Source organism: Rhineura floridana, chromosome 4 (genome assembly GCF_030035675.1).
Source record: "Rhineura floridana isolate rRhiFlo1 chromosome 4, rRhiFlo1.hap2, whole genome shotgun sequence".
In the NCBI taxonomy this organism is placed as follows: Eukaryota; Metazoa; Chordata; class Lepidosauria; order Squamata; family Rhineuridae; genus Rhineura; species Rhineura floridana.
Window position 1 is genome coordinate 20,133,635 of NC_084483.1, and position 13,353 is coordinate 20,146,987.

Here is a 13,353-nt window from a genome sequence, read left to right on the forward strand (position 1 = left end):
CTGTATATGGCATTTATTGATCTGACTAAGGCTTTTGATACTGTAAATTGAACTGCTCTCTGGACCATCCTTCTGAAAATTGGATGCCCTGATAAATTTGTGAATATTTTGCGACTCCTCCATGACAACATGACGGCAACAATTTTGGGTAACAATGGCTCTCAAAGTGATCCATTCAAAGTGGGATCAGGCATCAAACAGGGATGTGTCATTGCTCCGACCTTATTTGCTATTTTTATCGCCATGAGTCTACACCTTGTTGAGGGGAAACTTCCCACTGCCATGGAAATCACATATCGAACAGATGGAAAGCTTTTTAATCTCAATAGGCTGAAAGCAAAAAGTAAGGTAATTACAACCTCTGTCATAGAACTTCAATATGCCAATGATAATGTAGTCTCCGCACATTCAGAGGAAGATCTTCAAACTATCCTAAATGTCTTTGCAGAAGCATATGAAAAGCTTGGCCTCTTGCTTAACATCAAAAAAACCAAAGTGCTTCATCAGCAAGTGCGAACCAATTCCTCTGTAGTACCATCAATCCAGCTTAATGGTGTGACGCTGGAGAATGTCGATCACTTTTCCTATCTTGGCAGCCATCTTTGTGTAAAAGCTGACATCGACGCTGAAATTCAGCATCGTCTGAGCTCTGCGAGTGCCGCATTCTCCCGAATGAAGCATAGAGTGTTTGAGGATCGGGATATTTGCGGGGAGACCAAAATGCTTATTTACAAAGCCATTGTACTACTGATCTTACTGTAGGCCTGTGAAACAGGGACCATCTATAAACGCTACACCCAACTTCTTGAAAGATTCCACCAGTACTGCCTCTGGAAAATTCTGCAAATTACTTGGGAAGATAGGCGGACTAATGTTAGCATATTGGAAGAAGCAAAGACCACCAGTGTTGAAACAATGATCCTCCAACATCAACTTCACTGGGCCGGCCATGTTGTTCAAATGCCTGATCGCCATCTTCCAAAGCAGCTACTTTACTCCCAACTTCAGGATGGAAAATGGAATATTGGTGGACAGCAAAAGAGGTTTAAAGATGTTCTCAAAGCTAATCTAAAAAAATGTAACATAAGCATCGAGAACTGGGAAGCTTTGGCCCATGAGCGTCACAATTGGAGGTCGGCCATTATCAAAGGTGCTATGGACTTTGAAGAAGCACGAGTACAGGGTGAAAGGGACAGACGAGCTAAGCAGAAGGCACGTCAAGCAAATCCTCATTGTGACCATCTTCCATCTGGAAAACTATGTCCTCACTGTGGGAGGCTGTGCGAATCCAGAATTGGCCTCCACAGTCACTTATGGACCCACCGTTGAAGACTTTATCTTGGAAGACAATCTTACTCGGCCATGAGTGATCGCCAATGAATAGCCTGCCCTTCACCAAATGATTCCAGGGTGGATAACAATAATGTTATTGAAACAAGTGCAATTTACATTAAAACCATAAAATAAAACTATAAAACCACCAATGATAAAATAACAAAACAGTATAGAGTTCTGGATAGGCTTGCTATATGACTTCTCAAAGATCTAATTTATGTATTCAACAATGTGGTCTGGACAGTCCACTCCACCACTTCATTCTGCTAAATCTGGCTTTACTTCAGATTAACTGCCTGATGAGAATACTGTTACATTTTGGAATAAAATAGACCAATAGCCATTGTTTGACTTTGAAGGGAAAACAGTGTCTCCCTTTTCTCTTGACCACATACAGGGTAGTACATATAGCAAAGTGGATTATTTCTGCAGTTCAAATGTAGAAATGCAGACTAATCAACCAAATGGCATACTTCCCTGTTGTTTCTTTCTGTTTTCTGTCTTGGCATTGCTGTAGCCTCCTGCTGTTATCAGATTGATCTTGATGAGTCAGTCATATGAGAGAATCATGGGGAGTGTTGTGTTACAAATGTGTGCGTTCAGGAGAGGTGAAAACAATGATGAACCTATAAACTGGGTTTCACCCAGGTTTTTGTAGATGTAAAAAAAGTGCACCGATCATCCAGTATCTGAGCAATTTCAAATGTGGATTTTTACTGCTGCTCAGATTCATTGCAGAAATCTGCCAGAAAGTTAATGCTGTGATGGTTTATTTGGAAATATCAGTGCTGAAGGCAATGCTCAGAACCAAGAAAGTTCATGTTTTGCTTTCCAAATTAATTGTTTTGGGCCCTGACATTTTCATATTTATTCCCCACTCAACTCACTGCCAAAATCTGACCTTTCCAGAATTCAAGATTGTCTTCAACTTTTAGGAGAGGTTCCCCTCTCTCCGACTTCCAGGTGTCATGACCCCAGAGTCCAGCAGTGATTAGGACACACAGTCAGATACTATAGTGTCACTGGCTAAGGAACTACACCAGGCTCCTGACTCTGTGAGCCTGATGCTGGTAAGCAGGGTTCTACTGAATAAAAAGCTACAGCACCAAGGCCCATAGAATTGGAGCCTTGTGGGTGTCTTCCCCTGGGCCTAGGAACTGAGCACCTCCTACAGTACCTCTCCATGGTACCAGGTGGGAAACCATGGCATGTAGGAAAAGTGCCTGTCTTCAGACCAGAGGGATGGCCCTTTAAGAGACTTTAGTTCTCCAAAAGGGGCAGGGCCTAGGAAAGGGGAGGGGAGGCAGAGGCTCAAAATGCCTCAGTTCATTTCACTTCCAGCCCTTCTCCTGGCAAACGGCTCTCCATGATGCTTTTGACAGCTGACCTGTCCTTGCTGCTGTTTTGCTCTGTGGGACCAGAAAAGGACACCAGATGGGGAATCTCTCTTGGTTCGCACTCTTTTTTGCTGTAAAGTGCATTATGAATTTGAAATTGTTCCCTCCATGACCTACACTCATTTTTCACAGTAACAAATCATTTTCAACATGCAGGACAATGGGAATGGACTGCTTCTTCTAGAGACCAGACTTGAGAGAGGAATCTATATCACACATGGACTGTTACTCCCATATCTGTTACAGAGGTCTGACTGGTGTCAACTAGAAGTCAGGCATTTAGTGTTTCTGTCCCCATGCTAGGGAAAGTTCTTCCACCAGAAATCCAGCAGGCATCCTCACCTTTGACTTTCAACCAACTCTTGGAGACCTTTTTATATTAACAGGTCTTTGTAGCTGTTTAAATGACTAGCCGGTCACTTTAATAATTATTTGTATTGTATTTAATGGTGTTGTATGTTTTATTGTTGCACACCACCCTGATATTTTATGATATGGCTATACAGGAATATTTCTATAAATAGATTATAATAAATTGTTGGGAGGAGAGTTTGGATAATACAGTTATATACACTTAGCTTCTAGGTTCCCCATTTTTTATGAAATTATCTACTTTCCTCATCATATGAAAGGGGAAATATGTTTGTTGTATAGCAGGAATGTAAGGGACTAGTGGGAAAATACAGCATCAGTCCTTTTCATCCACCCAGCATAACCAATGCCTTTGAAACGTATGATTAGGTGCATCCTATTGATTGCTTAGTTGAACAGGATTAAACTCCCCTCAGCATCATAGTTCACATTGATTCCTTGTATCTGTGCTCAAAACAGTGAGAGGCTAACTAAATGGAGAAAAATATTGATTCCTTTCCCTGGCTTTCTTTTTTAAAGTTCCTATAATTTACCAAGCAGCAATAAAGTCTCCGAGAAGTTATAAGGAATGGTTGCAGACAAGTCAGGCAATGCTTTGTTTAAATATGAACTGGTCACACGTTCAACTCCCTCAATTGATATAATTAACACTGTTGATAAAGGCATGAGCAAAAATCCATTGAGAACTGAGAAAATGCATTTCTCCTGAATGAAAAGTATAATTGTAAAATTTTATTAACACGTAGGTTCAAATTCAGAGACATGGAAAAGTGAGATTCAGGTGTTATGGCACTGACCTGTAGACATAAGGAGGAAAGAGTGGAGACCCTCTGGCTGCAGTGAGCAAAATTTCTACCATTCCCCTTTTTACTTATGCAGGTTCCCGGTTGGGTTCTTCAGTGGATGGAGGCAAAGGGTGGCATATGGCCAAACAAGAGCAGGCCTTGTGGCACTTGCACCTTTTCTTCTAGGGCCATTCCTTTCGTGCAACAGACTTCTGCCTGTGCAAATATCCCGTAAGTGCACCCTCAAAATCTGTTCCAGAGGGCCATGGAACTTTCTGGAACAGATTTTGGGGGCTCATGGGGAGAAGAAAAGAAGGTGGTAGTGGCTGGTGGGGTTGCAGGGATGCAGCTCTGTTGCTGTCCTGGCTTCCCAGCACCAAGAGGAGGAGCTTGTTGCGGTGTGGCACATGATGGCAGGAGTATCAAATTGGCTCCAGTGCTGCTCACTACACCAAGCTTCCCGCACCTCACACCTACCCCTCTCCACCACCCCACCAGAGGAAGGGAAATCCTTTTGTGCCAGTGGAACTCTGTGTGTGCACGCATAGCACTGGATATAACCAAAGCCTTCAGTGTTGCTGCTTGATGCTGTGTACTGTAGGCCCTTCCCAGATTGTTTTTCACAAGTTTGTCTCTAAAGGGCCTTGGTAGGAAGAGGGAGGAAAAAGAGGAAAAGAGAAAGAAAAGACAACAGAAATACCCACCATATAGGAAGATGGCAGTTTCTAAGACCATTGCTCCAGATACTGAATGATGACGGCATATTCTGGCATGGATGATCCAGGTGGGTTTGTTAATCTCTAACGACAAGTGCAGATAAAACACAAATAGGTAGACTAAAAGAAAGTCTTTAACTCTTATGTCAGAGAGTTTTAGCCCCCATCATCTAGGCTCGGATAACCTATAGATTAGATCACTGCAGTATGCTTGGCTTGGCTCTCATTTAAAGACTGTCTGGAATCTCCAGCAAGTGCAGAATTCTGCTGCCTGCTTCTTAATAGGCAAGAGACTAAAGCGGGGGGGGGGAGCAAAAGAGAATTTTGGCACATGTGCATTGGTTTCCTATTTGCTTCTGAAATCCATTCCAAGTCCTTATGATTACCTATAAAATTCTAAACGATCTGGTTCCCACCTCCCTTGGGACAGGGGATCTCAGATATGTTCCTCTCCGCTTCTGTGATCTGCAGTAGAGGCCTTGCTCTTTCATTTAAGTGAGGTTAGTGGGGCTGGGAACCAGGGACTAACTTTATACATGTGTGGTAGCAGAGGCTTCACTAACTACACTTCCCAGGATTTTTTGAGACAAGCCATTACTATCAAAAGGGAAATAAAGGTCTGATGTGGGTGTGGCCACTGACAGCTTTGGTTTAAATTTGGGTAGCAGGCTACATGTGCCTGCTATAGAATAAAAAGGTGGGGAAAATCCCTTTTGCAAAGGAAAGGGACTTCCCCTCTGCCCAGTGCCCACCCATATAATCTCCCCCTCCTCTCCCTCTTCCTTCCTGCCCCACTCCTTCCTGCTCTCCTCCTCCCTTCCTTGCCCCTCCCCCAGGTCAGTTTCACCTATCCTAAGCATCATTGTACAGGAGTAAATCCCACTGAAGAAAAAACCATGCAAATGATCAAACCTGCTCTCCAGTCCTCCTCCCTCCTATCCCTCCCTCTCCTCCCTTCCCTCCCCCTTCCTTCACCCTTCCCTTCCCCTCCCCCATCCCCTTCAAATCCCCTCTTCTCCCTTCTCCTTCCCTTCCCCTCCCTTCCGCCCTCCTCTCCCATTGTCAATTTTATCTATAGTTGGACTATGGCCTGGGAGACCAGGGTTTGAATCCCCACACAGCCATGAAGCTCACTGGGTGACCTTGGGCCAGTCACTGCCTCTCAGCCTCAGAGGAAGGCAATGGTAAAACCACCTCTGAATACCATTTACCACGAAAACCCTATTCAAAGGGTCGCTATAAGTTGGAATCAACTTGTAGGCAGTCCATTTCCATTTTTAAGCATGATTGCACAGAAGTAAATCCCATTGAACTCAACAAGCATGCAAATGATTAAACCTGCCCTCCCGTCCTCCTCCCTCCTATCACCTTCCTTTTACCCCTTCCCTCCCCTTCTTTCATTCCTCCCCCTCCCCTTCCAATCTCCTCCTTCCCCTACATCTTATTCTGCTCCCCCTTTCCCCCTTCCTCTTTCCCTCTCCTCTCCCCTCCCCCTCCTCCTCTCCCATGGTCAGTTTTACCTATCCTAGCCATGATTGCATGGGAGTAAATCCCATTGAACTCAATAAGCATGCAACCAGCAGACCTGCCTTCCCCCCTTTCCCTCTCCTCTCCCTTCGTCCTCCCTTCTTCCTCTACTCCCCTCTTCCTTCTCCCCTGCTTACTTCAGGCCTCCCTCCCCATGGTCAGTTTTACCTATCCTAAGTATGATTGCACGGGAATAAATCCCACTGAACACAATAAACATGCAAATGATCAAACCTCCCCTCCCCCTCCTGCCTGCTCCCCTCCCCATCCTCTGTGGTCAGTTTCACCTATCCTAAGCATGATCGTAGGGGAGTAAATCCCATTGAACTCAATAAGCATGCAAATGGTCAATCCATTCTCAGCAAACTGGCACAGGATCTCATTTCTTACCTCCTGGATTAAAAAGCAGAGAAATTCACTAACAGGAAAAACCTTGCAGTTTAAGAATGTACCTATAGCCAACAGATATTTCTATCAAACTTTAAGAAGTGGGGAAATTAGGCAGCTACAGTGAATGCACCAGGTGAGCAGGAAACCTGACCTGATTGCACTGCCCTACAAATTTGTCAAAATGCAAACACAATTCGGGTTGGTCTTTCACAGTCCAATCCACTTCCGTGTGTAGCTTGGAAGAATTTGGTAACATGTGCCTCTGAGCATATGGTGAGTGGTGGCTTTGTAAAGTTTGATAGAAATATCTGTTGTCTATAGGTACATTCTTAAACCGCAAGGTTTTTTGCCTATTAGTGAATACATGTTTGTTTAGCCTACCTAGGCATGTAGAAGCTACAGTAGCGCCCCGCTCATACAGCGGGTTACGTTCCGGACCCCCGTTGTAAAGCAAAAAACACTGTAAAGCGGATCCCATTGACTTACATTGACCAAGATGGCGCCCGGTGGCAAAAAAACCACCATAAAAGCGGAACAAGCACTGTAAAGCGGGGCCTTTCTACAATTCACAATCGCTGTATTAGCAGAACGCTGTAAAGCGAAGCGCTGTAAAGCGGGACCCTACTGTATTATGTTTTTTATCTGTTTTTAACTCATTGTTGGTTTTATTATTTTGAATGTTTTTAAATACCTGTCATTTAACTGTTTTTGCCAATAATTGTATTGTTTTAATTCTTTCTGTAAACTGCTTTGAGATTTTTTACAATAAAGCAGAATATAAATGTTGTAAATAAAATACAAAAATAAATTTTAGAGTCACTGTGGCCCTTGAATCTCTTTCCATTTTTAGGAACAAAGGAATCTACCTTATACCGACTCATGCCATTTGATATCATCTAACTGAGTACTGATGACATTGACTATCATTGGCCCTCCAGGATTCCAGGCAATAGTCTATTCCAGAAATTGAATTTTGGACATTTGCATGCAAAGCATATGCCCTACCACTGAGTTACAACCCTTTCCCTGTTTAAAAAATATCTTTTAAAATTGTTCTTTTCAATTCACTAATGAATGCACATTATGCAGATCTGGACCATTTATTTAAAGTACATTCAACACATATTTCAAGCATATGAATCACACCACAGAATCATGGGAACTGTAGTTTGTTAAGGGTGGTGGGAACGATAACTGTGGGGGGGAACCTACACTTCCCAGGATTCTTTAGAGGAAGCCATGTGCTTTTAATGAACGTTGGATGTGCTTTAAACATATTGTGTGGATCTACTTAATAAACTTTGCCTGCATATAAAACATTTTAATTATTATTTTTAAATGGAAATGAACTATAAAGTTTAGTGGGTGACCATGGGCTATTCACCATCTCTCACCCTATTCTGCCCCTCTCGGTGAAAACAAAAGAAGGGAACCACCCCAAGGAAGAAGGGCACACTTAAAATGTAAAGGAAATAATCACGTACAACCATAATGTGAAATCAGATACTTATTGGGACATAGTATGAAGAAATATTTACATAAGCATGACTATCAAATATGTTTATTATTTACACAACCTGTAAAAATATTTATAGTGCAATCCTTCGTTTGTTTACTCAAAAGCATGTCTCAATGCATTCAATGTGGCTTACTCAAACAGGGAATCATGCAAAGAACTGCAACCTCAAGTGATAAGAAACTTCATTCACCCAACCCGAAATTCAGAATCATGCCACTTTAAGCTTTTTTGCAACTGTCTACACTTGTTTTTATGGTTATTGGATTTTAAAGGGATTTATTTCCTATTGTGAGCTGCCTTTGTTTCCATTCTGCAACCTCACAGGGTTGTTGGAAAGACTGCATATACACACACATACTGGAGATATAAAAATACATACACCTCATATAACAGTTTATTGTCAAAACCAGTTGGTCATTGCAGAACATTTTTTTTGAAAAAATAAGATCAGTATTAGTTTCCTACATAATAAAAGCAGTGATACCTAAGTAAGACCTGACTAATTGCTTTAAAAAATAGGATTGGGGAGGAAGGGAAAATTTACAACACAAACACAATTTTTTGCTATGTTCAGTCAAAAGTCCCATAGATTTACAGCACAATACTAACCATGTCTACTCCAAAGTAAGTCCTGTTGAATTCAATGGGGTTTACTCTGGGTATGTGGAATTAGCATTGCAGCTTTACTCCCAGAAAAGCAAGTACTGGATTAAGCATCATATTGGGAAGGTTTTCAAAACGCTGCCCTCTTCAATAGCCCAGGAAAATTTAAACTTGTGTGACTTCTCCACACAAGAAAGAAAGACTGAAAGCTATATACTTATTCAATTAATGAGTTTTTCAGAAAAGCAGGAAAAAACAAGTTTTCTGACATGCAAAGAGGTCTAGCTACTGCGTTGTCAATCACCACCCTGACTTTACATATTGGCTGCAAACCTGAAAGGGCGGGATTAGAGCAGCCAGCAACTTGCTCATTTAACAGAAGTTGGGGGCAGTGGCTGACGTTCTGGTGCATATTTCATGAACCAGATCACCTAGAAACTTAATTTTTTTTAAAATGAAAGTTGTGAGTCCAGAGATTAAGGTGATTCACCAAGGGAGCACCCAATCTAGAGCCTCTGGGTGAAAACCGGAGTCCTGGCAACCCTAGCTGTAATATCTCCCACACCACACTCCAGAGATTCTTGTCCCGAAGAACAGCCCCTTCTGACAAATCTGTAAGCCCCAAATCACTAAACCTATAAGAGGAGGCTTTTTATGTTCCATATACCACAAAGAGTCCCATAGTACATGATCAACTTTTTCCTTCACCCCACAATAGCCAGAATCAATGCTCCCAACTCTGCACAAACCATTCTGGAAAGCACAATGCCTATTCAAGACTCTGAACAGACTAACCTGCCTCTACCTGAATATTCCAGTTGAAATATTCAAAAATCCTCCAATAATGGACAAAAGGAGAAGACCCTTCTTCCTGTAGAGCCCACCTCCCACTTCCTTTGCCACTCACCTAACAATGTCCATTGTATCCAACTGTTAACTTCCAAAATGGCCAGTGGCAACACAAAGTCAATGTCCCTATGGTCCAAAGCCGCCTTCGTCAACTGATCTGCCATCTCGTTCCCAACAATGCCCACATAAGCCAGAATCCAACAAAACTGAACCAAAAGACCTATTAGCTGCACTTCAGTATTCAAAAGGCTTATTTCATTCACTAGATTACATATACATTCCATACACTCACTCTGAATAGCCAATAACCCTGATAAGGAGTCAGTGAACACCACTGCCCCGCCAAGCCTCACATCCCTAACCCATTCCAAATCTAACAAAATAGCCATCATCTCACCAGTCATTATCGAAATCAGACAACTGATAAGACCTTTGAACCTTAAATGCTGGAATATAAAAGGCTGCACTCACATGGCCATCCTGAGGTTCTTGGCATCCATCTGTGTAAATTGTATACCACTGGTTCCATTCTAATTTAATATACTCCACTAGTCTATTTTCTTTTATTTATTTACTTATTTATTTATTTGTTTATTTGCCACACTTTTCGTAGAAGTACATCAAAGCAGTTTACAACATACAAGACACAATAAAAATTTTAAAACCAATAAAAACATCAGTAAAAACAGTAATACAAGCATCAATAAATACTGCATTGGTTAGAGAGGCCTGTCAAAAAAGTTCAGTTTTCAAGAGATGCCTGAAAGAAAAAATGGTTCCTGCCGAAGCTCTATCGGTAGAGAGTTTCACAGGGCACAATAAAAGCGAAGGCCAACTGAACTTTAGGGGCATGGGGAGCCACCAAAAGTGCCCCATCAGAGGATCTCAGTGATCCAGAACTAACATAAGGAGTCAGGCAGTCCTTAAGGAACTTTGGGGCCAAGTTGTTTAGGACTTTGTGAAAACACAAAGTACCTTGACCTTGACCTTGGCCTGATTATTTTAGATATTGCTAGCCCAAGTTGGCTTTTTCTTACTCCACCACAACTCTGATCAGAGGAGGTATCCACAGCCATCCATAAGACCAATAAACAGGCAATTGAGAGACACAAACCAGGAACTATATGAGCCTTGAATGAAGTTTGAACCCTAACAACATGAGGGGCATGGTTATCAAACTTCCTGGGAGCAGTAAACTCCCAGCAATCTCAATAGATGTCATACCCAAGTTTCTTCCAAGAATTTCACCTTCAACCCAAAAAGCAAGATCCAGAAGAGCCTGCCTCAAATTTCCAGGACATTCCCGTCACTCCATGCATGACACTGCATGGAGAAGTGATAAAAGCTCCATATATTATCCTCAAACCTTCTCTTTTTCTCTTTTAAATATTTTGGTTTCATTTTCCATTAACTACCAGGTTCTTGGTCTGAACATTTGACCTTCTTGTGAACTCACCTGATCAGAACAGCCTCTTAAAAAAATAACAGAGAAAGAAAGAAAGAAAGAAAGAAAGAAAGAAAGAAAGAAAGAAAGAAAGAAAGAAAGAAAGAAAGAAAGAAAGAAAGAAAAGCAATCATTGTATGACTTGGAAAGGTTTCATTCCTTCACAGGAAAATCCTTCTGACCTTCTCTCTAGTTAGTTTCCATTAGTTGATTAAAAAAAAAAAGTTCAGGAAGGTTTCCCACCCCCCACTGTCTAATTGATGAGTACTATCTAGTGTTTTTAATTATGTCGTTGAAGTTTGTAATATCTTGGCTCAGATTACAAACTTTGGCAACTCATAATTCTTACCTTCAATAGGAAGGTGAGAATCATGGTACCTACATTTCTATATATCCTTCTCTGCCTGAGATTTTAATCTGAGCCACAAAAGAACTCATCCCTCGTAATTCTCTGCAGCAGCTGTGGCAGGAAGTGAGAGAAGGAGATAGGTAAGTCTTTGCCTTGCCTCTCTTCTCTCTGCTCCACATACCTATGACATGCCACAACAACAGTCCTTTTGATGTGTAATATTTTTATTGGATGTTTCAGTAGTGTAGTTCAGGTCAGAATGAATGGGTTTCCCCCCATGAAAATATTTCCCCCCCCCCGCTTCTTTAGTCTTCTAAACCAAAGAGATACTCACAACTGGAAATGGGATTTTGAGTTGGGCAACATTTTGCCAAGCCTCCAAAAGTTGTGACCTAACAAGCCAAAAGCAGTCCATCACTAGCAATGTGGTGGCCTGCTAATTTCTTGTGACCTTCTTGGTTCTTGATAATCAGCATATGTAGTTGGCATGGTGATTATTATGTTGTGGAGTGATTTATGTGGATGAGCATTTTTGTATATTTCTTTTAATGAATTTTGTTGTATACTGTATGTTTTCTTTGTAAATTGCTTTGGGACTCATTTTGATGATATATAAACTGAACAAATTTTGGAGTTCTAAGTGAGCAGCAAAAAGAGGAAGTCTACTGAGCGCTCCCCCCCAGTGGGCTGCCTTACATTGCTGCTGGTGGGCTGTGTTTGCTTTGGTGGGTGGGTCACAATAGCTTTGGAGGGCAGACATTTGAATATTGATATTGTGCTTCAGCAAAGGAATAGGCATGTGACAGTGGGAATTTTGACTAAACCTATTTTTTCTGGGACAGCCAATTGTCTATATTTGTGCTTCGCCATAGTTTGGCTAATATTGCATGTAGTGGTTTGTGTGTGTGTGTGTGTGCACGCGCATGCACACATCACACACACTTCCACCCCCCAGGTGTCACATGCAGCAGCTCACTCATATCAGCTTGCTGCTTTACTTTTGCTCCTCCAGTGTCCCCTCTATGAACTGTATTGATTTTCCCAGACTCACAGGCTGCACTGCCCTTCAAAGAGCATCACAACTGATTGTACCAATAAATGGCAGAAAATTAAGACTGAAGGTTTTACAGGGTTCTTAAAAAGTAAAAATTGTTCAGGAAGGAGGGTGGGTTTATAAAAACGATTAGCCCTTTAATACTCTTGTAGAGCCTGTGTATATGCTTGTGGTAGGATAGAAAGAGCTTCTCTCCCTTCTCAGAATCTCATTAATGGTCTTGTTGATGGTGATGCTGAGCTAGAGAATCACCTGGTTTATCCATGCAGCAGAAGTGAAGGGAAGGATGCGGAAGTCGTAGGATGAATGTACCACCGCAAGACTGTAGGGTTGTTGGTTTTAAAAAATATATTTTTGAATGGTCCTCTGTGCAAAAAGACTGGTACAGCAGGCAAAGGGCTGGACAAACACTATTCTCCTTTATGTTTCCAAGAAGGCTTTGTTTTATTTTAATGGTTATCTTTTAACATGGAAAGGACTGAATAGTGGTATCCTCTACCTGTAGTGTGAAGTGGCACATTCCATTCTACCACATTCTGTCTGTTGCATGTGTAGACCAGCCTGTTTTAACACAGAGTTGTGGGAAGCATTCTCCTGGACCTGAACATTGTTTAGAGGGAAAGAGGAACAGTGGAAGAAACAAATGGGAAGATCTGGGTTTTTAATGGGGAGGGAGGGACAGGAATAGCTGCTCGATCAAGTCAATGAGACTATATTATTGAGCAAGCCCTATCTTTCTTCTTGGATAACTCAATGTGTGCTTCTTCCATTCCGGATTTTCTGCTGTGCTTACCTGTTCCGTTTCCCTGTAGCATATTGTAAAATATATATTCCCAAAGCCAACTTTTTCTTGTTACCAAAAAGCACATTTGTCTTTGTTACAGCAGAAGTGTGCATATGCAAACAGATGTGCAAGAGTGTGAGCACATGTGCACACACACACATCCCAGACAATATTTGTCTCTATTCTTCCATCATTTGCTATAAAATAGCAGGATTGGAATTTGTTGTTT

The 13,353-nt window shown here is 41.7% G+C and overlaps 1 protein-coding gene across 1 annotated transcript in view; it reads left to right on the forward strand.

Moving 5' to 3' along the window:
• PCSK2 (proprotein convertase subtilisin/kexin type 2) overlaps nucleotides 1-13,353 on the forward strand; it is a 199,192-nt gene that overhangs the window by 64,125 nt on the left and 121,714 nt on the right. The gene's annotated exons all lie outside the window — the stretch shown is intronic.